Source organism: Gopherus evgoodei, chromosome 2 (assembly GCF_007399415.2).
Source record: "Gopherus evgoodei ecotype Sinaloan lineage chromosome 2, rGopEvg1_v1.p, whole genome shotgun sequence".
NCBI lineage: Eukaryota > Metazoa > Chordata > Testudines > Testudinidae > Gopherus > Gopherus evgoodei.
The window spans coordinates 192,771,132-192,795,881 of NC_044323.1; the positions used below are offsets into that span (position 1 = coordinate 192,771,132).

The window sequence follows — 24,750 nt, forward strand, 5'->3', positions numbered from 1 at the left end:
ATCTGTAATTTACACTACCACACAGATCACTGCTGAACTTGGCCTGTTTGTGTGAGCACATGCTCTTCTGTGTGCATACAAAAATATAGGATTCAAAGGCTTGATTGTGTAGCCCCTACTGACATTAGTGAGTACTTACTACTCATATGAGTAGTCCCATTGAATTCAATCATCAGTAACGATTGAAAGGCCTGTCCTAAGTGGGGGTAAAATTGCTCAGTAGTCCTTGGATTGGTATTTCCTGCAAAATGAGCTTCACTGGCTATACTCTTGCAAGTGTGAAATTTGCATGTTGTTTTTACTTCTACCACCAGCATCAGCAACCATTTAAAAATGGAACTGAGAAATGTGTATATAAAAAATTCATACCTAGTACATGAAAAATATGATCTGTTGTTACACAGTTATCTGAAACTGAGTAAAAGATAAAATAAATATTCCTTTTCTTCCCTTTTCCCCTCTCCCCAGGCCCTTCCCTCTGTCTGGCCAAATTTCTGTCCTTGGTTACATGCCGACAACCTCATTGACATTGAAATTGCAGGGGTGTAACTAAGGGTAAGTTTTGTTCCTCTGTGTATGGGAGGTACATATGTGTGCTATGTTAATCAGGTGTAGGAGCTGGTTAGTTATGAAACAAAAAATGGCGCATGAATTAAATGGGAATGAGAAGAGCCATGGTAACATTGTTTGCCTGAAGATGTCATCATGACACAGACATGCTGAATATTTTCTTTAGTTGCTAGAATATGACAAAAGAATAACTTAAGTAACATCGGAGAAATGTACTTGCTCAGTAGACTAGCAGCAAATGTACAATACAGTAAATGCCAAAGGCATTGAATAGATTCAATTTAATAGTGATTTAAGAACCCTGCAGTAGGTAAGAATTTTGCTTTCCACATCTCATGCCTTGATAAAAGAACAGAAGATTTGACTTTTTTTTTTTTACCTCTCTAAGAAACAGTTCCACTTTACAGAAGATGTGCATTGGTTTTGCCAGTCTCTTTTTTTTAAAGACTATACCTGGACAAACTTCCTAACATTGAAACTTTATAACTTTGTGGTTTTTTTTTTTTTTGCAACATTGCAATTGTTACAGTTTATGGACACACACACACACACACACACACACACACACACACACACACACACACACACACACACACACACACACACACACAGTCAGAGATTTCTTGTCAAAATATAAAGGTGTGTGAGATCAATAGGTGCTCTGAGATCTTTACATTTCCAGTTAGGTTTTGAACTTTTGGACTACTAAATTTTATTGTCCTTGTTCAGAGTCACAGTCAGTGGAGTCAATGGAGTTAGACCAGGGATCAATTTAATTATTTTTTGTGAAATATTCAAGGGTTTTCTAGTTTGATTTTTAGATTAGTTTAAAACAGGTTAGAAATTAAATTGGTTTAAAATCTTTGGCTCGGGGCATCCATACTGCTACCGTTTTCAATCAAAATAATTGCCACCAGTATGAGACTTGGAAATGCTTTCCATGCTTTAATGGTTTTGCCCTGAAATTCCACCTTAATCCATGTAGGCAGACACTAGTGGCCACTGGGTGGCCCCACAGAAGTCAGTGCAAAGGTTTGCTCACACGGGTCATCTTGCACAGTCGGAGGCTTAATTTCAAATGCAGCCTGAGCATCATAATTGGCCAGTTTTTGAACTCAAACTCATCACACTGGTTTTCCTGATCTTTTTAACTTCCAGAGTATTTGAATGTGAAAAATGGGTTATTTACTTTAAATAGCAAGACAAACATAGAAGGAAAACTATCTGCTATCCAAAAAGACTATATTTTATGCATGAGTGTAATCTATCCATTAGTTTATGGCTCCAGAGTCTTCCTGGAAGTGTCACAAATCCACATATCCCTGAGTGCTAGATTTAGTATTTGAAGCTCAAATTTAGTTTTAAAATCTATAAAACGTCTGTACTCATGCAGCTCCCAACCAGTTGTGCTTTCAAAGAAGCTCAGGAGCCCAGATTATTATTTCCAGAGTCAACTTTAATTTATGTTTAGTCAAATGGCTCACTATCCATCTTCAAGGGTTACTGTCAACTTGAAAAATCACATTTGCCTGAACATTTTGTACCTAATGTAGTTAAAAGCATAGTTACTCCTTACAACCAAGACAGAGCTTAACAGGGGTTAGAACTGTGGCCTTAGTGCAAATGATCCTTGGGTCCAGTTCTTCCACCTGGAAATCTGAAGGAAACTAAATCATATCTATGACAAGGGCCAAGCCAGTAACTCCATATGGAGAGTGTTTCTCAAAGGAGGTTGTGTATTTATTAGGAAAAAGTGGAGAAAAAGAATTTGGATCGGTGTGTGTGTGTGGTGGGGCGTTAAGTAACAAACATAGCAAAATGAAATAAAAATCTAGTATATTAAATAATCAGACAAACTGTATCAGTGGCCCAATTCTGATTTCTTTGCCCAGCTATCCTAAATGCTGCAGCATGATGGCATCAATGATCAGGCAGAAGTGAGTGTGGCTCAGTTGTGCTGGTGTGACTCCCCTACCTGAGTTCACTTGCAGCAGCAGCCTCTCTGTGTCCTAAGGAGATGCCAGGATGTCCTCATCCACATCCTTGATGCTGCCTTCCCATGCACTCTTAAGGGGCACATCACTCCTGAGAGCCTCCACTCCCTGATGCACTCAGGAGCCATCTAGATGCTATGAGGAGCAATGAGATGATAGCCAGGAGATCTGGTCACACATACGATATCTGGGATTACTACAGCTGAAAGGAGTTAGTAAGAAAGTTATTTTTCTCAGGTTATTTTGTTCATTCATACATGGTCACTTTCAGTTTCTTCTGTAAGGTAAATTTCTTCATTGCTGAAAAAATCCTTATAAACATTGATAAGGAAGCAGAAAAATCATTTTCATTTCATGTTTTTAAAGAGGTAACCCCTGTCCTCTCAAATTGTAAGGTACTTTATCAGAATCAGGATTTCTTTTTTTTTTTAATTAGACACACACTCAAAAAGTTTCAGGTGACGGAATCCCTTCAAACTTTTTTGCTGACAAGACTTCGTTGAGTAAAGTTGAATTGCTTTTATAGATGCCATCCAAAATGGCTGCTTGAATCTATGGGAATTTTGCATTAGTCAAACACACTCATTTTTATGAAAACTACACTCTTGTTGAGATTAGCCTCTGTAAATACCAAAGACATGAGCAAATGGAGATTCAGGCTTTGTGGGATGATGAAATATATGCAAATTTTAAGCACATAAGCAAGATTGATGCATTTGTTTAATCACATTTAGAGATCCAGGGGCAGATCAGAGCATGGAATTTGCCCCTCAGTTTGAATGGAGGAAACTGTTCATGCTGCAAACAAAACCAAAATTCAAATCTTGCAAAGATTTACACACCTTCTTACCATTTCAAATTTGTTAGTAGCCCCATTGACACTTCAGTGGGACTATTCACAGTACACAAAGTTAAGCAGTGTAAGTCTTTGCAGTGAGTGGGTCCAATTTCTTTTTAACCCCTTGACATTGGGAGTCAGGTTTGTTATTAAGTATGATTCTTATTGCTAACAATGTGCTATGCAGACACCACCATTTCATCAAATTAACATTGATTTCTATTATGGGGCAAAAGACATTCTGTCCACTTAAGCAACAAGGAGTCTGGTGGCACCTTAAAAACTAACAGATTTATTTGGGCCTAAGCTTCTTCAGATGCATGCAACTGTCCATTTAAGACCCAATGCATTTGATGTGTTTTTCTAAAGGGAAGAAGTAAATATCAGTGCTATTTAAGTATGGCATTTTCCATATCTACAATATTTAGATTGATAATGTTGCAGAAATACTCAATGGGCTGACACAGTCCTTATTTTATTCACCATTGGTTTATTTCCCAATTTGTTTCTATCAGTGCATGAGTAAAATTTTCAAAACCACTTAAGAAAGCTGAATCCCACTGATTTTCGATGGCTCTGTGTACGTTATGAGTAAGGTATGTTTCCTCTGCTCACTTATACTTGCTCACGTTAGTTCTCATTAAGCTATCATAAGTATAAGTAGCATGAGCAGCAGCAGTGGAGGCATGGTTTAGCTGTGCCAAGTACATACCCACCTGTTTCAGGTGGGTTTGTACTTTGGATGGCCAAGACTCTGCTGCAATTGCCTGTGCTACTGGGGCTATGCTTCTATTTATACATGCAGTAGCTTGATGAGAGTTAGCATGAGTAGGGGTGTGCTCACGTGTACCTATCTTATAGTGTAGATGTAGCAAGTGAGACTTAGGCTCCTAAACCATGCAGGTGCTTTTGAAAACTTTACGTCCATACACTCGAGTGATTCAGTGTTAGCTCAACTAAAGTAAACTTGTTTGTGGTGGGTATGGCCATTTTGTAGAGAAGTCAGCCATCTGAAAGCTTCATGAGAATCCATCAAAGCATTTCTTACTGGGCTAATCATTGTGGTATCTAGGCTGCAAAAACTAAATTAAGAATCACATTGGGCCAGATTGTGCAAATTATACACAGCCCTGACTAAGAGGTGGTGTGGAGCTGCACTTCTCAGAGGGAACTCCAGGCAGGATTAAGGCCTCAGGAGACAGTCCTTCACCTTGCACAACCCTGCCACACAGAGGTAGTGTGGTGCAGCTTGCTCCCACTCCCCAGCTAGCTCTGCAGGTCAGGTAAGGACAGCATGATCTCACCTCCTCCCTTTCCTGTCCCTATTGGGTTGGGTTGGCTTTTGCCTTTAATTACAGACACATAGGGGAAGGGACTTCAATTGTAACCTGTCACTGTGAAAGTGATTCAAAACAGGTAGGAAGGTGCTTTGGAGCCCCTTGTCTTCCCACATCTACATAGGGACAGGAGACAATTTAGCCTATTCCTTTTGTCTGCAAAGGATCCATCATCTCTTGATATAACTTCTGTTACTTAATGAGAGATTTTTTTTAAACATGCACAATCCATTCTTCAGCTGTTGTAACTGAGGGAAGGCCTTCTCAAAAGAGGGGTTCTGGCCTATAAATGGTCAGGCTCTGGCTTTACTTGATATCTGTTGTCAGAGTTCTACAGCTCATGGAGTTTCACAGCAAAGCAAGAACACCCTGTCCTCAGCTCTGTAACATGCAGTCTTGGGCATCATCACATGTATCATTCCTAGCAGAGCACTGTTGTCTCACTGGATCCTGGATGGAGAAGCAGTTTCAAAGATAGCGAGGCCCTAACCCAATAAGGGATTTGGGGATTCAGACCAGGAGGTTGAAATGAATGGGGAGCCAGCTGAGTAGAGGAACGCTAGTGTGATGTGCTCCTGTCAGCCTTGTGAAAGATGCTGTGTCTGCTGGAGTTGTGATGTAGGCCTTCACCATCAGCCCAAAGTAGAGTGCACTGCAACAGTCACATCTGGAAAAAGTGATGAAAAAAGTATTGATATCAGGCTAGATCCTTGTCCAAGAGAATTGAGCATATTATCTTGGCTAGTCAAAGATGGAAGAAAGCGGTTCTCCTTGCTGTAAGTAATCTCTGTTTAGAACAGTCCAACGGGACACAGAGATTGCGTGTTACCTTGACAATTAGTGGACACATACTTTTAATAAAGGTCAACCAACATTCCGATTATTTTCTTAAAATGTCATTCTCTTCCTCTCAGCAATACTGCTTTGTTATAGGGTTGATATTAAGCCAATTTCTCGTTAATCCAGGTGCCTTATTTTTCTCATGTACTGTGACATCTAGGTGTCTCTGAAGTTTGTGTCCGGTAAGAGAGATGTATGCGTAGGTGGGTTTCATTAGCACATTAGTGGCATTGGAGCTGATGATGTCTTATGAAATGAGCTAGATCCTACATAGATGTTTGCAAAGGAGAGGAGATAGGATTGAACTGTGGGGTGGCCAACATGCCCATAAACATGGTAAGGCCAACTTTATGAAATTAACAATGGATAGTGAGATTTAGCCAGTATCTCCTTGGTTATTTGAAAAGATGACCTCCGTGCCACTGGCAGGTTAGACGTCTTGCGGTTATTAGTGCATCAGGAAATCCTGACTTCCCTAAGGGCCTTCGAGTATTTAAGAGGCAACCTATTGTATATTATACATGTACTATTGATTTAATAATCTGCAGGGGTTTTTAAAGCCAAATTAAAAAATGGAGCTTGTAGGCTGATTCAGATAAACTAGGTCTCTATTAATGCAAAGGGATTAAAATATAACTGTTCTGTATTTACATAAACATCCATTATATTAATGTACAATAGACAATTTATGCAAGCTGTCCTTGAGGGCTTTCCTTTTCTTTTTTAAATTTTAAGAAGAATTATTGACGTCTCTGGACAAATTGATTTTATGTAAAATGTCATTGTTTTAGTGCATCAGGTGACTTCTAGTAAGTAATCAAATTACTTTTCCGTACATATAAGGTCTCATGATTGTAATGGCACAAAATCAGAATGAAATGTTTTATTTCAGATTGGGTTTATCTGAATTGAGGTACTTCGGTTTGTCATACCAAATCAAAATGTTGCATTTTGACTCAGTTCGACATTAAACTGTTTTCCCTGACATGAAGCCTGATGAGAACTGCAGTTCAGGCTCCTCATGCCCCTCTCCATCCTATAGGTCAGGCTCCCATGCCGACTAAATCTCTCATGATGCACTATGGGTGGGACCAGGAGGCACCTGACCTATAGCTTTCATATGAGGCATTGCACTGATTCAACAAAACATAGTTTCATGTTGAACTGAATCAAAACTAAACATTTCCATTTGGCTATGTTGAAATGTTTAATTTTGATTTGGGAATGTTTTGATACTTCCCAATGGAAAGTTTTGGTTTTCTATAACAAATAAACATTTGCCACAGAGAGACATTTTTCACCAAAAATTTTATTTAGTTGAAATCCCAGTTCTCCATCGAAAAACAGGTTTGATGGAATATTTTTGAGTTGCCCTAGTATACTTTTTTATTTAAGAAAAGATATCTGAGAAATCTTACTCTGCATGAACAAAAACTCATAAAATACAGTTGATTAACTTAAAGTAGCAAGAAAATATGAGGGAGTTGGGGGCTGGGGAGGGAGGGAAAAACAACCTGCATTAGTGTAATTGTTATTAAAATTAATGAAATAAAGATTTCATAATATTGAGTTTATAGCATGCTATGGCTACTTTAGTAGGGCTTGTTCTTTCACCATTTAAAGTCACAATTGTAATTTCAGTTGCAATAACTCAGTAAGGTTGAGAGAAGGTATACTTAATACCTCTGTTCATCAGACTCCATCTTGTTGATCTCTAGTGCACATATACCTAATTTCTCCAAACTTGTCCTATATCAGTGCATACAAGTGGCTTTACTTTTTACCTTTGTCCCTTTCAGCTAATGTAGATAAGGGAAAATCAGGTTTTCTTCTTCTGCCCTTTAGACCAAGGGCATGCTGCCTTGATTAACACAGTAGTTTCCTGACTTCAGCAGGTAGAAGTAAGCCTCTTAGGCCTGGTCCACACTACAGTGTTAAATCGATTTAACGCTGTACCCATCCACACTACAAGGCACTTAAAATCGATTTTAAGGAGTCTTAAAATCGATTTCTGTACTCCTGCTCAACGAGAGGAGTAACCCTAAAATCGATATTAATATATAGATTTAGGGTTAGTGTGGACGGAAATCGAAGTTATTGGTCCCATTCTTTTACTGAGCTACCCAGAGTGCACCGCTCCGGAAATCGATGGTAGCCTGGGACCATGGATGCACACCACCGAAGTAATGTGCCCTAGTGTGGACGCGTAAAATCGATTTTATAAAACCTGTTTTATAAAATTGATTTTATTAATTTTGATTTTACTCTGTAGTGTGGACGTGGGCTTAGTGGTTATGCAGAAGAATTGTAATTTGCAGTTAGACTTTTAGGCAATTATGCCTGTCTGCCTTAGGTTTATAAAAATCACTAGCTCAGTGGGTTATATCCAATTTTTATCAAGTTCTTTTTTTCCCCATGTGGTTCTGAAGAACAAAACATGTATTTGAGAATATGCTGATGCTAGAAACATAAAGCTATAATTTCAGTTGATAAAAGAAAACTTCAGTTATTCTTAAAAGTTAAAAGGGAAGTGATGAAACTCTAAGATTCGTGGTGTGCTGATAAAGAAATTGCAACAAAGTTAGAAGCCTAGAGAAGAAGGAGGGAAAACGGAAGTCATTGGTGATTGGAGATAGGGGCATTGTGGGAGCATGAAATCAACTGTTTGGATGTTGGAGAGGGGAATCATTAGAATGGTCATCTGTTATGGAGGGCATCTGTTATGTTTGTTTGCTAGAATGTAGACATTTCTGATGGACAGGTAACATGTTTTTAAATAAAGATGGCTAGCTCCTCTTTGAGTCTACACAGTATTGAAGTCACTGAATGATTGATTGTTTCTTATTCTGATGGTTACAAATGTAGGAGCTGCTGATTAATATGTCAAACAGGTGATTTATATTGTGTGATTGCCAAACATCACTGAATGAATTTATCTGACTCAACATGCCTGTAGTTGAAAGAAGTGCTAGGAAATACGTGTTGAATGAAGTAAAAAAAAAAAATTTTTTTTTCAAGTAAAGTATTAAGATGTAAATAGCTTTTGAGCAGTTCTTTGACACCAGTTTCAGTTAGGATCAGTGTCTCTGTTCATTTTCAACACCCCAAAATGGAAAATACCTGTTAGTGATTATACAATAAAAGTTGCAGCCTTCTTTTATGCTAATAGCATTACCTACAACATGGCAAAAATGGGCAGTTAAAAGAAATGATTGAAGCACGTCACCCTGGATAAACTCCTCACATACCTACTACTACATTCTGCCAATGAAAAATCAGAGGAAAAATTTAAAGGAAGGACTGTAGAAATAAATACTGACTTTATGCAAGAGAATACGAGAAATGATTCAGTAATAGCTACAAGTATTCATACAAGGGGGGGGGGGGAAACAAGCACTCCCACGTAATAGTATCGATTCTACATCTCAAAAGAGAACTGCCAAATCCTGTGTCCAATTTGTTGAAGATGTCATCTAAAAATACAGGGAAACTATGATGGGGTGGTTTTGGCATTTGCTTAAATGACTGCACCTGACAAGTTCTTTAATTTTATTATCTTTGTCATGTTAACTTCTGATATACAGGTGTCAGTACCCTATTTAAAGCTCAGGGAGAAGATTTACAGGTTTTTCCACCATCAGCCTCCTGGTCGGTTGACTGAAAAAAGGAAAATTGATGCCCTAGTCCTCCATTGACACATTTTCACTTTATTTTTGGAAAGCAGCATGCATTTTGTAGGTTTTTGTGATACAGCTCTACCCTCTATAATGAGACCCGATATAACACGGGTTCGCATATAGCAGTGGGGCTCGGGCAGCACTTTAAAGGGTCTAGGGCTCCAGCTGCTGCGGGGAGCCCCAGGCCCTTTAAATCACCACCGGAGCCCTGTCGTCGCTACCCTGGGTTTGTGGCAGCGGCGCTCGGCAGGCTATTTAAAGAGCCTGGGCTCCCCGCAGTGGCTGGAGCCCCGGGTAAATCACCACTGCAGCCCTGCCACTGCTACCCCAATATAATGGTGTTTCACCTACAATGCGGTAGGGATTTCTGGCTCCCCATGACCACATTATATTGGGGTAGAGATGTACTTTATTACAGCTAGGAAGGCTACACATATTACTGATTTAGGCAAAAACTTTCGGGCCTGGGTGCCTAACGTTAGACTCCTAACTCCACCATTGTGCACTGAAGTGTAAGTAGCCTGATCCTCAGAAGTGCTGAGTGACTACAAATCCCATCTAAGTCCATAGGAGCTGCAGGTGCTCAGCACCTCTGAAAATTGGACACTTTTATTTAGGTGGATTTAGGAGCCTAAATTTGAACACCTGGACTTGGAAAATGTTTACGTACTGGTAACCTGTGTTGTGTTTCTTGATGCAATAAGCTATCATAAAAATGTTAGCACCTTGATTTCAAAATTTCAGCCTTAGTTTCAAAGAGCTTTAAACAGTGCTGTTCTTGTTTACAGAAAATTAGTAACCTTTGATTACTCCCAGTATTTTAAAGCACTGTCTTTTGGGAAAATTGTGCAGTTACATATGGAAGTTATTGATTTCAACTTCAGTTAAACAAAATGTAGGACACAATCCTGTCAACACTTAATACATGTGAATAATTTTAAACACATGAGTAGTCTTATTGGATTTAATGAGATTATTCATGTGGGTGAAGATACTCAAATGCATACATGCTAGCGGGATTGGGTCTTGGTAAAGTGTCAGTTAATGACTGATAGACAGCTGTACAGCTTCATTTTTCTTTGATTAAGTTGAACAAAAAGAAACAAACTTCTTTTTCAAATATATGGAAAGCATATCAGTGCAGCCTGGCACCAATCTAAATATTCAGTTTTAAAATGAAAATCATGTTAGCTCTTTCATTGTTTCAGAAGGAGGAAAAAAATCTGGAAATAGGATGGGGTTTGGATTTTTACGTATTTCACCACTTAGTACAATAAATACATTCATAGACCTTTACTAAAATGTACCTTCATGGTATTCTCTAAATATTGAAAATGTAATGGGTGTAGTTTTTTCAGTAGTAGTGTGAAAAATAGAAAGAACATAGAATCCTTAATAATAATAATTTTAAGTTATAGTTCTGAAGTGCTGACTTCACCATACTGAGCTATTTAATGGTTTTACATAGAGCCATGAGACGGATCAAGCTTTTTTCTAATGCAGGGCACTTTAATACACTATAATTTGAGTGCATTGTTATTTATATGTAGGCAACGTACAGCAAAACATGTGGAAATGTTATGACTTCATCTTTAAAAAAAAAAACCTGTTAATAAAATAGCAGTTTTAAATACATCCTGAAATACCACGATACAATGTACGCAAAATATGAGCTGCAGAACACACAAATTTCCCTGTTGTTGTTAACTTTTAACAGGATTCACTCATGTAATTTTAAAATGACTTCCAGGTATTAACCGGAATGGTTTAATAGCTTTAGATACTTCTTGGCTTGTTCTGCAGAAGAGAGAGAGCAAAACGGGTTTGCTTTAAAAACTTGGTCAATAATTCAACTATAGCAGGTCAGAGCCTTTTTTCTAAATCATATTTATTTGTATTTTCGTATATGCATTGCAGTGGTGTTTATCACCATGGAATCTGATTACACTTTATACAAACAAGTAAATGAGAGAGTATTATAAATCACAGCTGCGATTTCCTAGAGGAGCCCTACAGAGCTGGGCACCTAACTCCCTTAGCCTATGTTGACAATCCCAGCCTACATCTGTGTTTGTGTGTGTACACACACATATTATAGCATATGACTATCTGATTAAGCTTTGCCATATTAATTATAGCAGTTGAGGAAGCAGCTGCTACTATAGTTAAGGTTCAGTTCCATCTCTTATTCTAATCTCTTTGGTTCAATTGGTACTAATTTTTACAAGCAGCTCCTTGGGACTGCAATTTTACATGCTTTTGCCTTAGCTCACAGACGAGGTTTTTGATTTTGAAATTTGACTGAAATTTGAAAGGAGTTCTTTTAGGGGAGTATTCAGCATGAAAAAAATATACTTTTACCATTTTTAAAAATCGGAAGACTCCCATTGGCTTCAGCAGGCTTTGGACCAGACTGTAATTCCACTCAGATATTTGTCTTTGTGGTGACTAAGAAGGGTTGACAGTAAAATTTGTCAGCCACACCTGACATTTCTAGAGGAGACAAATCTGCAGTGTCTTCACATAGGTATATGCAAGAATGACTGGCCTAGAGAAAGTCAACAGGGTTTGCCTGTTTTCCTTTTCTCATAATACAAGAAATAAGAATACAAATAAAAGAAAAGTTTTAATCTGTGGAACTCATTACCATAATATATGGTTGAGACAAACAACTGCAGTTACACTGTCTAGGATAGAAATTAGGATCACAACCACTAACTTCCTGGAGTTAGGAAGATATTTCCTCATAAGCATGTTATTGTACAGTTTTTTTTTTATTGCTTTATGCCTTCCTCTGAATTTAGGTATTAGCCACTGTAAGTTGAAAGGATTCATAATTAGAGAGTCCAGAGGTCTCATCTTAGGAACATAAGTACAGTGACATAAGTAATATTCTCTTTTTAGGAAAAGTGTAGACTTTTTCTATGTATTACTGTTTGTGTTACTCAAAAATCTTTTAAAAAAGAGGTCATCGCATGCATTTGTAAACTTTATCTCAGTACCAATTGTGAGATGAGGACAGCACTTGATAACTTCCATTGTTTTTGGTTTTACTTTTACATATTAGTGCTGCCAATAAAGGTCCAAGGATTCTCAGCTGGTGAAAATCAGGGTAGCTCTGCTGATGTCAGTAGAACTACAAAGATCAGCGCCAGCTGAGGCGCCAGCCCCTCATGTCGTAGATTAATTTCTAATTTGATAGTGTTTCGTGTCTGTATTTGAGACTTTTATAGTGTACTAGAAACATGCACTTTTGTGTACTTGGGAAGTAATAACATCTTGCACTGAAATATATGCCTCCTACGTTTTATTGAGGAATAGCAGCACTAGACCTCAAAGTGTTACACAGTCTTTTCCAGAGAGGCCAGAACTAAATTATTTTCAATCATCAAGGTGCAACAAAGGGGGCAGATTTGATGTAGCTTGCTTCTACATTCACAGGAAAGTTAAATTCTGTACTATCAGAATAGTTTCCTGTTTAAATTGTTGGGTTTTTGTTGCCCACAACTGGAATTCAGATAAAGCAAAATCCAGCTATTTCTCTCTGACCTTGACATGTGTTTGTTTTTCTTGGCACAGCTGAAAAAAATGTTAGAACAAACTTCATGTTAAGACACAAACAGAATAATTAAAAACTTTTTTACATGGATGTGTAGCTTACCAGTTGCTGTTTACCTTTCATTAGATCAATGCCTCTATAAAAAGAATTATAACACTCCCAGGAATTCTTTCTGGAGATGCTGGAATAAATGTGTAAGGGTCTGTTATTTTTTGCTTGTTTTTGTTTGATCATCATGGAGAATCTCCCTGGAAAGCTTTCATAGTGCTGAGTCAATAAGAACAACTTTTGGCTTTAGCCTTTGTTCTCTGTTGTTCTATATGTTACTTTGATTGAGGAGTACCACCAGTGCATGACAGCTGCATGTTTTCCTTTAGCGTTTTCACCAGTAGAGAACAATAATAATATGGAGATAACTTAGTTATAAAATGCATGGATATTATTTCACTTATTTGAACCATAGATTGGAGAATTGGAAATATGAATCTGTAAAACAATGCATCCGACGAAGTGGGCATTCACCCACGAAAGCTCATGCTCCAATATGTCTGTTAGTGTATAAGGTGCCACAGAACTCTTTGCCGCTTTTACAGATCCAGACTAACACGGCTGCCCCTCTGATACTGTAAAACAAGCATTTTAAATGAAATGAACTTTCAATTTAAGTATTTCTGCACTGTGCTAAAGATCTATGTTGTGGTTTTATGCCTTCAAGTTTAGTCTGTTCATATCACACAAGGATATCTTAGTGGCTTATATTTTTGGTTTGCACATACCTTATAAGGAAGTGTAAGGTGATACAAACTGTTCTTTCCGTTGCTCCCTGGAATAAGTGAATGTGTACAGAGCACAGCACAGTTTCAGTTTCTGAAAAAGTATGAATCAGAAAATGAATTAAAAATTTGAATCTGCATGCAGCAGTCACGTACAGTGCAGTTGAAACTAAGATTGAATATGAATATATGTTCTTGCAGTGTAAGTAACTTTAGTGTAATATCACGCAGCCTAGCAACAGTTCGACATCAAGATGGCTCATTGCCTTAATTAGCTTCTAACTCTATAGGTGAGGCAGTAAAGTGTTCTGTAGTATACAGTATCACAAATGGATCTTATACTCATATGTTGGTCACTTTTACAGTGTTAGTATGGATGGCAAACATGATTTCTTATGGGAAATTAAAAATTCATAAGTATAAATCTATAAGCATATGAAATTATCTGTGCAATTTGTTTACTTTAAGTTCTAAGAAGCATTATTGTGCAAAAGTGGAAAGAGCAGTAAAGACAGGTTAATTGTATATAGTGAAAATAATTTGAGCTTTTAATCAAAAGCACATCTACTATAACTATTAGTTTGTATTGCTCATAAATGTACACATGTATTTTACCATGTGTAAACTACAGTATTTGGAAGTTCTTGTATAGATGTTCTGTTAGGAGAATTATAAACAAATAAATAGACTGATTACAAAAGGGAAATTAATAGGAAAAGATCAAATAATTAACTTATTGCAATGAATAAGATTTTTTCACACTGTTGCACAGTTGGTCACTGCCTTACTTAACAGGATTGGTCTAATAGTTATAACTAAAATATCTCTTACTTGATGGTATTTGTAAAATAATGTGTGTGCCTTTAAGGGAAAGTGAAATCAAATGATAGTGTTAAACTCCAAATATTCAGACCTATATATGAGTCACAGTGTTTCAAATAGATAAACTATTGGTCAGTTACATTAAAAACCCAGAAGAGAAAAACATTAAATATGAATGCTATTTACCCCCTCTTTTTAAAAGTAGTGTACGCTACACTAACATACCATTCATATCAACAATATGTGCTCAGGTGTAAAAATACATTGCAACTACAGTGCATTTGATTGAAACACAACTGCTGTGATTTCAAGGCTTTCTTATGTGGCTGTAATCTTATCTGGCTTTTCAATAGGGACAATCACAATAATGAAACAATGATGCCTTTTCAAAGTCTTTGTGAAACACAATTAAAATAGGTTTCAGAGTAGCAGCCATGCTAGTCTGTATCCGCAAAAAGAACAGGAATACTTGTGGCACCGTAGAGTCTAACAAATGTATTTGAGTGTAAGCTTTCGTGGGCTACAGCTCACTTCTTCTCTAAAGTGCCACAAGTATTCCAGTTCTTTTTACAATTAAAATACAGAAACAAAACAGGTGACAGTTGCGGTGGAAGACATGTACATATTCTTCAATCTGTTCTGGGTATACCAAGGGTGTTCAAAATGTGTCCAACTGAAGGGTTTGTGTTGGCAGTTTGCTTGGAGATTGAGGGCTCCCACAGATTTGCTTAAAAGGAGCAAATTCCATCTACCCTGGCCTTAAATAGGGGTACTCCCAGTGCATTGGATAAAGATGGACTATTGCACGCTGGATGCGGTAATGTTTTTTATCTTGCAGCTCCCTGTTAAACATAAGAGAGCCTTGAGTCACATTGTATTACTCTGTGGGCCACCCATGAACAATACCAACAGCTAGAGCTACGGTGCTGAAAGAATTAGAATATACAAAGGCCTGGACCAAAACCAGATCTGCATGCAATCTTGTTCTTGTAGGAAGAGGGTGCTTTAAGGTTTGGAGTTAAGGCACCCTGTTTAGATAAACAAAATAGTGTTAAAGGTCAGAGAAGAGAAAATTCTTCTTACTATTTTGGGGCCTGATTCTCTTGCTGCTGTGCATATGGAACTGTCATAGAAGTTAGTCTAAACTTAGAAAAGGACCTTTATAGTTCTAGAGTATAAAAGAGAATACAGTTTTTTTAAATTTAAAATATTCTTAATATAAAGGAAGATAAAAATGGCTAGAAAAATGACTCATTAGAGAGGAAAGGCTGAAGTGTTTTTTCTAATGCTGGTGTAGTGACTTCACGGAAGTCAATGTAGTTACTCTGGATTTATACCCATGTGACTGAGATTATAAAAACTAACACTGTGTGAGTGGGTGGTGGGAGGGTAGGAGCTCCTGTGAGCAAAGGACTTTGCCACTGGCTCTAAGACTAAATGGGTGCCCCATGATTCGGATGGCATAAGGGAGCTAGGAGGCTGTCATAAGTTCCCCTTGAGGAATACTGCCATCGTAGGGGAGTCTCTACCTGGGCCCAGTGATACCACCTGGAGAAGTCCTAGGTGAAAGGGATTTTCCAGGGCATTTCTAGGAGAAGAAGGTTGTGGCCAGGGGATGGCCATTCTTTGGCTATTCCTGGCAGACAGACATAAGTTAGAGCAGCCTGTGATCTGACCTAACCTCTTTCATGGCAATCCTGTCACAGGGAAGGTGCAAAGGTGACATAAAATCACCTTCCCATCTCTCTCCATTCCCCTTTTGGCCCATATTCCAGGTGGCCAGTGTATGGTCATTCCCTTCCTAGAATTGAAGTTAGTTACAAACTAGAGGACAAGATGAAGTCCAATCCAAGCCTTTTCTCCAGGTTTGGCTACTCCTTGGGTTCACATTGCATTGTCTGTGCCTGATTACCAAGTTACTTGTATCAGGGTAACAAGTCTGAAGCCTGCTTCTTCCCTTCTTGTGCCCTCCATGCTCAATATTGTTGCAGGTATTGGCTTCAGCTCCTGTATCCAGGGCAGGTTTTAATGTCTTCTTGCCCTGGACCATGATGGGGTGGGTCCATCCCAGCTCAGCTTCACAGCTATGTAGCTTATGAGAGTGGAAGAAGTGACTTTTTCATTATTTTCCTTTGTATGGCAATACAGAATTAATGATAATATCCTATTCAATCCTACTTATGATAGTGAGATTATAGTTTTCAAGGAAAATTGTGGTAAAGCAGAATGATCAAGGCACCTTTACTGTAATTCAAGTAGTCAGCATTACATAAGCTTGTCCAGGTGAAGAAGTTTTTAAATTTCATCTGTTTTACTATCTAGTTTTACCTGCTGGTAAACTTCACACTTGGATGGCTAATTTTAGACACCTGATCTACATCCGTATTTGGAAAACTAAAGTAGTTTGATTTTCAGAGATTCTGAGCATTCAGAGCTCCTATGAAGTCAGTGGGAGCTGCAGGTGCTCAGCAATTCTGAAATTCAGGTCACGTTTATGTACATGCCAAAATATAGATTTAGGTGATTAACGGCAGGCCACCTACATTTGAAAATTTTGGACAATGTGCCGTAACCTTCTGAGAAAACTGTTATACAGATGATATAGAAGAGGGGGTGGAGGAGTACATTTTAACAGTGTTGCCAACTCTCTATGATTTCGGAATAGATGGTGATTTTCTGAAAGCCTCAGCTTCTGGAATCAAATGATTACAAGAGAATTTCAATTTTAATTTGAAACAGAAAGTGAGTCCTAGACCTCATGGTTGTGAAGAAAAGCTTGAAAACATGCACTGAGTGTACCTTCAAAGCTCAAAAGCCAGCTAGCAAATAAAAAGAATAATACAAGAAAATGTATTTTTTTTTAAACATCTCATGAGTTTTAAGCCAGTCATAATTTTGGGAAGCCTGACTCCTGATTTTTTGAATGCTCAGAGTTGATAACACTGTATTTATTATTTGTAATGTGCATGAGATGCTGATTTTAAAACACATCTGAAGGTAGGTGCTGTTTATCAAATAAATTCTCCATCTCGTTAATAAATAACATTAAAAACTCAGAGTTCTGGAAGGACAGTGTAAGGCTTATCAGTAGTGAAGTAAAATGATATTTTTAATTTCCTAGTAAAGCTATATTTTAAGAGTGTGACACTGAAAGGAATCCTACTAGATTACAAGCCTGGAACAACATGTTTTTATGAAAAGAGCCTCCTTATATTTAAAAAATAAATGGTAAAGAACTCTCACTTGGAGACCCTGCACACAATAGTGGTAATGTCTCTTATATATTTTTTGTAAATAATGCTTTCACCCCCTTTTTTTCTGATTTTGGAAGATTGTGTAATTTTTACATAATATCTTTACATTATCATCACAACTAAAGTAGATTTTAAGCAGTGACTTTGACAAAACTACCATTACCTAAGAAAGTAAATATAGGTGTGCTTATCTAAGCATGGAGGTGGTTTTAGTCTAAGAAGGTGAAAACCTTTTTAAGTATTAGCAAATACTATGGCTGCCTGTTGAAAACTTGCTAAGATACATTTGGAAGTGTCTTTTTATGCAAATATTTTCCCCTTGTTTTATGTTTGTTATTATAATAATAAACTTTTTAAAAAAAGTGTACTGAATAAACTTGGGAGTATTTTGATCCTTTTTATACACACAGTTAGTACTGAAAGTAAAGTAGATATGGGATGTTAAAGGTATTATATAAAAATATATGGTGTATTTTGATAGTTTGAAGTACTATGTAATGATAGTACAGCTAGTCATTTATACAGAGATCAAGAATTATACAGTGCAAGTAACAATTATTTACTATTCTCTCAGATATACAAGTTTATTAAAAGTAATGGGCAGGCCATAAACAGGAGGCACAGAAAAGTGAAAGCTAATAAGTCATGTAACATAAATAAATATTATGATGGCGTTTAAATATGTAGCAAAGACAAACTGCATTTGTGTGGTAGGAATAGAATCACAAAACATCCCATAATGAATCAGTCATGCAGTAATCCATGCTTATTTGTTGTGTAACAGGTTTAAAGGTTTAGTAGTATGGTTCAAATTGTACTCTTGGAGTTAGAGTCACTGTTAGATTGTGCCTCCCTGGTGGCAAATCTACCGGTTTAAACATCAGCTTAAAGAGCACTGGAGCATTTGTATTTATAGAAAAAGTAATGTGTGTGATATATATGCACATGGCTTTATTTGTGCAAAGTTTTTAATAGGCTTTTAAATCAAAGCTGTAGTTGTAGAGCTAGGACTAGGTAGACTAGATGGTGGCTAATCCCTTTAAAAAGAACACATCAACTCTGAGATTTGCCACTAGAAATCCTATACTGTAATTTGATGCTCTGCATGGCCAGCTCTTTCTCAGTTCTTTATGTATTAAAAAGATGTAGAGAAATTTTTTGCTAGCATCTTCTTGTGCCTGACTTCAGATGTGCTGTTATTCTTCTTGCTTAACACTCTTAACCAGTACCCCGGATTCTGCTATACAACAATGTAACTAAACAGGTAAGACTGTCTGTAACCCCAGGGTTCAGAAAAGCAGTGGAAGGTTCTGCTTGAGCTGCTTAAGCTTCCCAAGAAATCTGGTTTGTAGTGTGGTTTAAAGTAAGCATCAATTGTTTCACTTTAGCTAAGGTTTCTCAAAGGAGCCAGAGAGTAGCAAAGCTGTCTTTATCTGAAGTGACAAAGCTTTATTTTTCAAGGAAACTGAGTTTAATGGCACTTGATTATTGCTTCTTTCATGCCATGGCTACCTGTCTGTTTGTTTATTTTATTGGTTCAGTAAGAGATGAGTTCTGGCTAGGCAGTGGAGGAGTTTAGTTTTACTCTGAGGGCTGAATGAGATGAATGGATGTTTTCCATTCATTAGCAGTGCCCACTGATGAATGGAGAAACTTTGATTGAAAAAATGAAGCTTGAGTCCATAATTATAATTTGCACTTAAATATTATTGGAAGTCAGATAGTACATTTGGCACTGTATAAAACAATTCAGAGTCCCTGCTCTGAGGAATTTACATCCTACCCAGACTTTGGCAATACAGACTACCCACATATTACATGCTGGAAGAAGCATCAAAACTGATGTGATGGATCTTGTTTTGGAGGAAGACTTCATGGAAGAAATGTGTTTTAAGGAAGTAGTAGAATGATGGAAAAGAGGTTATTTGGTGCCACAGGGGAAAGATCAATGTAAATGCAGTGTAAAAATATGTGAGGATATGAATGGGAGAACAGTACAAAAGATGCATTAGGGAAGAAACTGGAGTGGACCTCAAGCAGCACAAAAGGGAATAAGACAAAATGAGTGCTTGCACTTTTTACTCATTAATGTTTAGTGTGTCATCATGTATGTGATACCTATTTATCGCCAAGGAAAACAATCAGATATATCCAAGAAGGTGTGGTTTTACTTTATGCAAGAACTTGCACAGTGGACTTTTTTTGTGGCTTATTTGCTTTCCTTTGTGAGTGGCAATATCAGAATGTTTTGTGTCAGATGTTGAGAATCAGATAGCTGGTAGAGTCAAAATGAACAAAGCACTGGTCAGGGGGTAATAGGGGCTTAAATCTCTCCTTTACCTACCCCTGATCCTGGTGCTGTTCAATGTGCAGCTCTTCCTACTGCTCCAACTTATTGCGGCCATTAGCAGTCACAGGAGGCCAAAAATGCAGCCCAAGATTGGCCTGGTGTATGGCTGTCCTAACTATGTCCCCTTTCCTTCTGCTGAGAGCAGAGAGGGTGCATGGTTTAAGAGCCCTTGACTATTTCAGGATCATTCCTGCACTTGGGTAATCTTCCTTGGTCAAGTTCTGGCAGTGCAACGCAAAGCCACCTCATTGCACATGAAGACCTGGTCCATAGATTTAGTGGTCTTTGAATAAACAATCTTCTGCTGCACCACCTGTGTTGTGTACAGTCTTTCAGAATCTTCATCTGTTTCCTAGCAATATATTGCACTTCTCTTCACATTCATGATATTTGGACTGGGCAAATGAGAAAGAGAGAGAGAGAGAGGCTGTGTGTGTGTTGGAGGTCGAGTACAGTGTGTGTGTGTGTGTGTGTGTGTGTGTGTGTGTGTGTGTGTGTGTGTGTGTGTGTGTGTGTGTGTGTGTGTGTGTGTGTTGGAGGTGGAGTGCAAAGGAGGTTCAGGAAAGAACAATTTGGATAAAATGTTCCTTAAGAACATATTTATAAGCAACTGATAGGATTCCTGTTTATCTCATTCCTTGATCCTTTTCAGTGATGTTCTGCATAAATAGTTTAGCACTTTATACCAAAATAAAACAGAGTAGACTGATAGCTGAAAAGTTTGATTTCAGGTTCAGTTTCTCCTCTCCAGGGTTTATTGTCACCAGGAGCTTTGCAATTAAAAAATTGTCAACTTATGTTTCAAATGTATTTGGTATACAGGACTCTCACTTTACACATTTTCCCCCTTTATGATAATAAATAAATAATGCCCCTGTTGTATAAGCAATTCATACAATGCAGTAACTTTGTTTTGGTTACACAAGCTAGAGATGAAATGTTTACTTTTCTAGACTAACGATGATAGAACAGTGCAAGGTTCAGTATATTTCATAATTCGATTTTAAACATGTATTATGTTGAAAGTGCTCATATGCTCTGATGATGGGAGCTATAGATAACCCTAAAATAGATTGATTAGATAACAAAAAAACAATAGGTGATTCTTGGGTTTTGAAAACTACCGTTGAACCCAGGAACTCGCAATGACTCAATAAATCACTAGTAATCACAGATATCTTACCAACTAATGCTCATAAAATAATTATATTGTACTTGTCAGTAATTGCTCTTTGTAAATATACACTGATATATCATTCATTTTAGCTGCAGATGCAAGTAATCGTCAGAGGTACTATATACATTAGCGATAACTAGGTCAAGATACATTCTTTTGAAAGTGCTGGACATCTCCAAATTCACGTGCTCAGGGCTTGATTTATCACTATTACTCCAGGTAATTCAGAAACCAAAATTAGTATAAAATAGAAATAATACAGTGGAGCATCCTGTACATATAGGGCCAGATTCCCTGCTTGTGTAAATTTGTGGAACTTGGTTGTCTTCAATGGAGCAACAATGATTTACAGTAACTGGGGGTCTTGATCCATAGAGCATATAAGAAATGTTTGTGTTTGGAAGGGGGGCATACAATAAACATTTGGCATTCATAAGATGTCGATTGATGTAGTACAAATGATAATCAAAAATATTAACTACAAGATCAGGTTAAAAAATCTCAGAAAAATAGACCAATTTTGTACTTTTGAAAAGCTTATTGTAAAAAAAAACTTTGAAGAAAACTGATAATGTGTTTTTGGTGCTGTGTATTCTGAGATTAGATTTTTATATTGGCTTTCTGTGCTAAATAGTGCTACCTCAGAAGGTAATGTTTAACAGAATGTTTTTATGGTTTACTGCACATAATTATCTCTCTTTATATTCTAGGCCACAGTTCGTTCTTTTTGATGATGGGATTTTTTTTTAAAGCTCTTTCAGAAAATGGAACTTTGAAAAGAGATAATAATGGCAGTCAAGGAATTTGTTTGTCTTTTGCAGTTTCTGGTCTAATAATAGGTGGAAAAAGTAAACTAACAGCTTGCCACTGCTGCTTTGTGACTTTAAAAATCTTTTTTTTATTACACCCAAGATTTAATAGCTAATCAAACAACAACATTGTAATCTTAAATCTGTTAACAAGTTACTGGCTGGCAATAACTCGATATGGTAGAATCATTATTTTGTGTTTATTTGAGCAATTGGACATATTAAGTGTGAGGGTTACTGATTACTTACCTTGAATTTCTTAATTCTCTCTGCATAGCTTATCTCATGGTAACTTATCTTAGAAATAGCCCTATAATTTCTGGTAACCTACTGTAAACATAATTGCAGGTATTATTATTATTATTATTAAATTTTCACTTTGTTGTAATATATGGTTCTTTGCATTCAGGGATGCAGTATGCTTTTATTGGGTAAGTCATTATGGTTATGTACGTATATAGTACATCTGACCTTGCTGTAGCAAGGTCATCAACATATATTATAAATAGTGTGACCAGATAGCAAATGTGAAAAATTGGGGATGGGGGTGGGGGGTAAGAGGTGCCTATATAAGAAAAAGCCCTCAAAATCAGGACATCTGGTCACTCTAATTATAAATCATTAGATCCAGTTCCCTATTGGTGTAACTGCTAGTGGCATTAGGGAGAGATCTGGCCCATTGTGACATGCTGTTGTTTCATTTTAGTTTGTAACTGGTATGCACGTTTCTATGCCACTAAAATCTTGACTCTTGATGGTACAATGGTTTTTGATTTTCAGTCATAGGTCCAGATTCTCAGTTGATGCAAATCACTGTAGCTTCACTGATGCCAGTAGAGCTATTCTGACTTCCACCAGCTGAGGATCTGGCCCTTAATGTGTATATGTGTTCACAACATTTTATATTGGGCAAATCTGAGAGGAAATAGTAAGAAAGTGTGTGTGTGTGTGTGTGTGTGTGTGTGTGTGTGTGTGTGTGTGTGTGTGTGTGTGTGTGTGTGTGTGTATATATATAAAATATGGCATATCAATGGAACTACAACAATTACACAAACTAAGGATCTGGCCCCTATTTTTCTTCAGTAAGTGCAAAAATAATTTTATTTTCAACCATGGTGCTGCAAATATCAGCCTATCGATAGTATTTTTGTGCATTTAAAAAAACATCCAAAGTAGAACATAAAAATACTCCTCCTGAGCAACTTTGTGTCAGCATTCAGGTTGACAAATTTTGTACCTATGCAATTTGAAATGGCCAAGTTCTAAACCCTTGTAAATTGGACTTATAATGGAAGTCCTGATGAGATAACATTAACTACAAAGCAGTATTGGGTGCGGTAAAAATTCTGTGCATGTTTTATTCACACATATGCATGAATAGACAACATCAATGCCATTGATTAGAATAAGAAAATACTGTACAGTATTTAGGTGGATTTGCTCCTATTTGGGAATGAATTGTTTTATTTTTGCTTTGATATCAGATTTGGGCAGCTTTTTCCATTTTTTAGTTTCAGTACAGAACATAATAAAGTGGCTTCCTTTGGTGGGGTTTAGCAAAATAGGAAACGGGTACATTAATGTCCAAAAGTGAAGTAAAGTGGACTCTTTTCCAAGGCATTTATTAAAATTTAAAATGTTTATATTCAAAATTAGAAATAATTTCTATAACACACCAGAATATCTGCTTTTGACTTCCTAATATAGATCATTAATGACCCTACGAAAAAACCCACATCTGCACTAGTTCAGTTCTTGGTCTTTCTAGATCTAATCAATAATCATATTGTGTATTCAGCTGTCTATTTTTTTTTCTCCTGTGAGGTCAAATTTAACTATTAGTCTTTATATTTCAGAAGAAGGACATAGACTGCCTTATGCATAATAATATTGGTTTCAGTGTTTCCTTCTGGGTCTAAATTGTTATACCTTCACCAAATGAATAACTATTAACCGGTGTATTTCTATTTAGATATTTTATCTGAAATGTAAGATGCTCTTTTCCACTCCTCTGCTGTGTACGGAATCTTTGGAAAACTCTAGGAAAGTATCTTGATCATGAATGCAGAAAAGTTTGCTCTAGTTTTAATGTACACAAGGAGATTTAAACTGATCATCGCTCTTGTGTACTGCAGGATGCGAAAGTGGCAACAAGAGGTAAATAGGTGCAGTGGTTCTTGCTGGATGATAACGCAGCTGCTGCAGTAAAGCCATGTTATGGTCTACTAGTCGCATTTGAGCAGTCACCTCTAATTCAAATTTCTTATTTAGTTTGGATTAGAAAATAAATTAAAGGAAGCCATTAGATTTATATATTAAGTTTATTTTCTTCTCCTGGAAGATTTATGCCTTTTCTATTTTGTCCTGTAGCCAGAAAAAAGTACTCTTGAAAGTGGCTTGCCTTTAAAATAAACTTTTTTTTAAATTTTAGACTGTAATGTAGTGGTCTTTAGTAACTGTCTTAAAATAAGGAGGTTATTGTAGTCAATTAAGTCTTGTGATGGTGGCATTTTGTGATTTTTGTGTGCGTATATATGTATGTATGTTGTTTTGTCCATGGAATTATTACTGATACTAGTTCCCTTTTATTCGTTTCTTCATATTAGAGTGGAAATGTAGTTTGTTCATAATGGATTATTGATTGGTCTGAGAACAGCAGAAGCCCCAAGGCCTTGTCATCAATGGTACTTACTCTCCCAGTAGTGAATGCATCACTTCATGCAGCTATTTGGGACCCGTGTCTGTGGAAT

The 24,750-nt window shown here is 37.1% G+C and overlaps 1 protein-coding gene across 3 annotated transcripts in view; it reads left to right on the forward strand.

The window, feature by feature from the left end:
- Window positions 1-24,750, forward strand: part of ZNF516 (zinc finger protein 516) — a 140,882-nt gene that overhangs the window by 18,507 nt on the left and 97,625 nt on the right. Inside the window, exon 2 of one of the 3 annotated variants that reach the window (XM_030552622.1) lies at window positions 469-555. The exons of the other annotated variants lie outside the window; for them this stretch is intronic. The gene's annotated coding sequence lies outside the window, so the exon portion shown is untranslated. The remainder of the gene's footprint in view (window positions 1-468; window positions 556-24,750) is intronic. 3 annotated transcript variants of the gene reach the window in all.